General features: G+C 46.1%; 1 protein-coding gene across 1 annotated transcript in view; it reads right to left on the minus strand.

Moving 5' to 3' along the window:
• tsc22d1 (TSC22 domain family, member 1) overlaps positions 1–6,000 on the minus strand; it is an 81,873-nt gene that overhangs the window by 73,785 nt on the left and 2,088 nt on the right. The gene's annotated exons all lie outside the window — the stretch shown is intronic.

Below are 6,000 nucleotides of genomic sequence, written 5' to 3' on the forward strand. Positions count from 1 at the left end.
ATGCCCTCGGTGTCTGCGAGGCCCAATCCGAGTTTAAGCGAGTGGGCTAGCTAGCTCTGGCAAAGAGACCATCAGGGGCTAGTGGAATGCCGTGATGGGCAGCTACTGGGGAGTTGCCACTGAGCTCTGCAATTGATCCGTGGTAAGAGTCCAAGGTGGAGACATCAACAGCACAGTGACTTTGGTGGCATGGAGACTAGTGCCAAGATATGTGCACAGGCGTCTGTGACCATTTACCCAGAAAGTCACCATCTCCTGAGGAACAGAGTCTTGGTCACCCCCAGGTGGCTGCGTTTTTGGGAGCAGAGGTTATGGCTTTCGTTTCCCAACCTTTCTGCTTGCAGTCTTCCTTCTGGCAAATGTGTTGAGAGAGAGTCTTCCAGGGCCAGATCAGAGAGGTTGACTAATCTTCCTAAGAACATTTTTACCCACACTTTTAACCACCCCAGCCCCACCCTCTTGAATGCTGTCTGTGGTAGATGACCATAATATGAATTGGTTTCCTCTCCAATGTAACTGCCTGCTAACAATCAGGCAGTGTGCATCACATTTATTTATTAAAATATGTTCAAATTCCACCTCCATCTTGAAGCGCCCTCACTCTCTCTCTTTCGTACCTACTTTGGCAGCTCTCACCACTGATCAATCAGAGCTGATTGGCCCTCAACAGCCCACCATTGTTGCCCGCGATTGGATGGCCACTGAGGGAGTCTCTGATTGCCCCTCTAACCTCGGTGACCCACCAGCACCACCTGCAATTGGATGGCCAGTGTGGTCTCTGCCCGTTGATTAGCCAGTCAGTCAGTCCTCAGACTCAAAGTGTGGCCAACATTGGGATCCCAACACCAGAACGAGAATCCAGCAGCTATATCTCTGGAATTCACCCGAATGCATGCTGCAAACTGGAGACCACTGCCTTAGGTTCGGGGTTTGGTCAGAGATCTGGCTGAAGAATTTCCTGCATTGATTCTCTTGTTATCTGACACAAAGGTAGAGTCACATGGTTCCTAAGAACATTTTTATCCACACTGCGCGTGCTGGTTGCAGTTCTGCGTCGAGAATTTGTTTCTGTCACAGGAAATGTCAAATGACTTGGGTTTCACATCTGCCTCGAAATGCATGGGAAACTCTTCAAAATCTGGTAAGAGGTATCATCTCCCAGTTCCCTCCTGATCTTAGCCAGGCTGTTGGAAAAAAAATTTAAGAAAAAATTAATTTATGGGACGTGGGTGTCACTGGCTGAGCATTTATTGCCCGTCCCTAGCTGCCCCTTGAGAATGTGGGGGTGAGCTGCCTTTTTGAACCGCTGCAGTCCTCCTGCTGTGGGTCGACCCACAATGCCCTTAGGGAGGGAATTCCAGGAGTTTGACCCAGCGACAGTGAACGAACGGTGATATATTTCCAAGTCAGGATGGTGAGTGGCTTGGAGGGGAACTTGCAGGGGGTGGTGTTCCCATGTACACTTGTCCTTCTAGATGGAAGTGTTCATGAGTTTGGAAGGTGCTGTCTGAGGATCTTTGGTGAATTTCTGCAGTGCATCTTGTAGATTGTACACACTGCTGCTACTGAGCGTCGGGTGGTGGAGGAAGTGGATGATTGTGGATATGATGCTAATCAAGTGGGGGCTGCTTTGTCCTGGATGGTGTCAAGCTTCTTGAGTGTTGTTGGAGCTTCACCCATCCAGGCAAGTGGGGAGTATTCCATCATACTCCTGATTTGCGCCTTGTAGATGGTGGACAGGCTTTGGGGAGTCTGGAACTTGTTGCAGAATTTCTAGCCTTTGACTTACTCTTGCAGCCAGTTAAGTTTCTGGTTAATAGTAACCCCCTCAGCATGCATCTCCAGAAAGGGTGTCTGTTGAGTGGGCAATGTAATTGGAGATGCCAATCCAATCCTATCCATGCTCCAGACAGTAGTCTCCCTTTTCCAGACAGACACTGGAAAAAACATCAGCTGAGGCTGTGTTTGAGAGCAAAGCCTTTGACAAGGTTCTGCTTGGTGGACTGGTTAGTAAATTTAGATCACGTGGGATTCAGGGAGAAATTGCCAATTGGATACAAATTTAGCTTGACAGCAAGAGACAGAGGGTGATGGTAGTGGGCTGTTTTTCGGACAGGAGGCCTGTGACCAGCGGTGTTCTGCAGGGATCTGTTGCATGTCATGTATATAAACAATTTGGATAAGAATATAGGAAGCTTGGTTAGTAAGTTGGAAGTTCAGCTCCATACTCCCAACTTGATCAGGTGGGCCAATGGGCCGAGGAGTGGCAGGTGGAGTTGAATTTAGACAAATGTGAGGTGTTGCATTGTGGTAAAGCAAACCAGGTCAGGACTTATACAGTTAATGGTAGCACCCTGGGGAGTGTTGCCGAACAAAGGGACCTCGGGATGCAGATAAATAGTTCCTTGAAAACTGCGTCACAGGTAGACAGGGTGGTGAAGAAGGCATTTGGTATGCTTGCCTTCATTGGTCGGAGCATTGAGCATAGCAGCTGGGACATCATGTTGCAGCTGTACAGGATGTTAGTGAGGCTACTTTTGGAGTACTGCGTCCAGTTCTGAATGCACTACTATGGGAAGGATATTATTAAATTGGAAACGGTGTGGAAAAGATTTACCAGGATGTTACCGGTATTGGAGGGTTTGAGTTATAAGGAGAGGCTGGATAGGCTAAGACTTTTTTCACTGGAGAGTAGGAGGTTGAGGGGTGAATTTATGGAGGTTTATAAAATCATGAGGGGCATAGATAAGGTAAAAGCCAAGGCCTTTACCCTAAGATGTGTGTGGGGGGGGAGGGGGGAGTTCAAGCCTAGTGTGCATATTTTTAGGGTGAGGAGGAAAGATTTAAAAGAGACCCGAGGGGTAACTTTCTCAAACAGAGGGTGGTGCATATGTGGAATGAGCTGCCAGAGGAAGTGGTAGATTCAGGTAGTTACAATATTTAAAAGACACCTGGACAGGAAAGCTTTAGAGGGATATGGGCCAAAAGCAGGCAAATGGCACTAGTTTAATTTGGGAAACCTGGTCAGCATGGACAAGTTGGACCGAAGGGTCAGTTTCCGTGCTGTATGTGATCTTATGAGATCCTTTTCTCAGAGATAGAGCACAGTGCACAGGAACCAAAGGCAAGAAAACCTGTTCACTTAATTTAGCACAATACTAGCGATTAAAATCATACACACCAAAAAAGGCTCCAAATAAGGAAAACAAGTTTAAAAACAGTGCTATTTGCTAATGGTGAGAGCTGGGTGCATTTTTAGCTTTGAGCGTTTTCCATGCACTATACAAAACAGACAAAAATATTCTCATAGCTATTAACAGTTCCAGACGACAGGAAACACAGGGAAACCTAATCAGATCCAGAGGCCCAATGCTCAGGAAGTTCTAAAAATAGATGGTGCATGACTCACTGTAAACCCACCCAGTTTCACCTGTCCCCTCGCCTGCCTTCCACACAGACCTATTACAGTTCTGAGGTCAGAATTTGCGATGTTTTATGTCTTCCTGCACCTTATTGAATAAACAGGAATCACAAATAAGTGGCTCTGTACAATAAAGGCTAGACTGTGCAGTGAGTAAGGCTTTATGGGATCATCACCTTCATGACTTGTGATGAAATTCTGACTGCAAAGGGATAGAAATGCTGAACAGAGAATCCCAACGTGAGTTTTACAGGGAATAGAGGTCAGAATCTATCAATTTGCATCTCTCTTGCTAGCCAGTAAAGGGATTGGGGAATAGTCAACTTGAGTACTGGTTCGGCCACATCTAGAGTATTGTGTCCAGTTCTGGTCACCTCATTACAGGAAAGATGTGGAAGCATTGGAAAAGTGCAGAGGAGATTTACCAGGGTGTTGCCTGGAATGGAGGGAAGGTCTTACGAGGAAAGGTTGAGAGAGCTAGGGCTTTTCTCTTTAGAACGACGAAGGATGAGAGGTGACTTGATAGAGGTGTACAAAATGATCGGAGGTATAGATAGAGTGGACAGCCAGAGACTTTTTCCTCGGGTGGAGGTAGCTTTTACGAGGGGACATAGTTTTAAAGTGAAAGGAGGTAGATATCGGGGAGACGTCAGAGGTAGATTCTTTACTCAGAGTGGTAGGGGCGTGGAATGCATTGCCGGAGAGGATAGTGGAGTCAGCCTTATTAGGGGCATTTAAGCGGCTATTAGATAGGCACATGGATGATAGTATAAGGGGTGGAGGTTAGATAGACCTTAGGTTTAGGGTAAAAGTTCTGCACAACATCGTGGGCCGAAGGGCCTGTACTGTGCTGTACTGTTCTATGTCCTATGTTCTATGTTCTATGTACATAGACACTTAAAGCAACAGTGCATACTGTGCAGCACTACAGCAAATAAAGTGACCCACAGTTTTCTGTATTTAAGCTCTCCAAAAAAGTGGTTTGCCAGAAAACAAATTCCTAATGAGAATTTCCCTTTAAGGGATTAAGTGTGACTCCAGTGCACACAGTCTGAGGACTTTTCTTTTCTGCTGAACATTCAGAATTCATAATCCCACACAATAAGATGGAGCCATAAACACTGGGTATGAGTGAACAGTTTCCATCCTCAACTTACGGCCCAAGCCATCTTATTTATAAAGCAGGACTTTATTTTCTTTATTTCTCATGAGCTAACGTAAAAAGGAGAGCAAGAAAGAAAGAGACTTTGGTGGAAAGTGGCAGGATGCCGGCAGTGACCTCTCCCTGCGTCAGTCCCAGAGGAAATCCACTTCAAGCACACAGCAAATATACCAGCCTGTGTCTGGGAGACAAAATACAACCCTACCTTGTGACGAGGTTAAAAATATTGGTCTGTATGGTGCAGTTTCTTTCAGATTGTTCCTTTCTGCCACTAAAATGAACACCTACAGCCCTTGCCAAACAGCAATGTCTATTGTAAGTCTCTGGCATAGCATTTTTAATCAGTGCCTTTCCTATGGGCAGGCCATATGCCAGTATCTGTCAGCTTCTAGCCTGCTTCATTAGTGCTAATTTGTATATTGTATATATAATGCCTTTCACAATATCCCAATGTATTTTTCAGACTGTGATGTTTGGACCCAATATGTGTCCACAACCGCAAATAGTAAAATAACGCTTTGTGGTACTGGACTGTTAAACCTAACCCAGATTGATAAGGCAGAGGTGTGGGTTCAAATCCCACCAAGGCAATTTATCAACTTGCTTTTCTTTCAATAAATGTGGAATGTCATGCCAGAATAAGCCACAGTGTCAGGAGTCTTCTGGCACAGAAAACACCCTCATCTCTGAATTAGAAGCTTCAGGTTCAAGTCAGATCCCAGAATATGAGGGTCAGGGAAGGTGCTTGTGTCCTTCCCGGTGGAAGTGGTTGTGGGTTTGGAAGGAGGATCTTTGTCTGCAGTGCATCTTGTAGATAGTACACACTGCTGCTACTGAGTGTTGTTGGTGGGGGGAGTGGATGCTTGTGGATGTGGTGCCAATCAAACGGCTGCTTTATCCTGGATGGTGTCAAGCTTCTTGAGTGTTGTTGGGGCTGCACTCATCCAGGCAAGTGGGGAGTATTCCATCACACTCCTGACTTGTGCCTCCCTGCACTGTGAGTATACCCGCCCCAAGTGGACTGCAACTGATCCAAAAAGGAACACCTTCTCAAGGAAGTTAAGGATGAAAATAAGAAGGAAACAGGAGAAGGATCAGGACATACAACTGTTTGAGTCTCATCTGCCAGCTTCTGGCTGATCTTATACCTCAGCAGCACTTTCCTGCACACATCCTTAGTGCAGGTGTCTGCCAGTATTCAATGATTGAGTCCTTGCAGCCCTTTGGGGTCACAGAATTCCCAAATATCCAAGATAGTAGGAACTGCAGATACTGGAGAATCCGAGACATCAAGGTGCAGGGCTGGATGAACACAGCAGGCCAAGCAGCATCATAGGAGCAGAGAGGCTGACGTTTCGGGCCTAGACCCTTCATCAGAAAAGGGGGAGGGGAAGGGGGTTTTGAAATAAATAGGGAG

The sequence above is a fragment of the Rhincodon typus genome, chromosome 11 (genome assembly GCF_021869965.1).
Source record: "Rhincodon typus isolate 14 chromosome 11, sRhiTyp1.1, whole genome shotgun sequence".
Lineage (NCBI taxonomy): Eukaryota > Metazoa > Chordata > Chondrichthyes > Orectolobiformes > Rhincodontidae > Rhincodon > Rhincodon typus.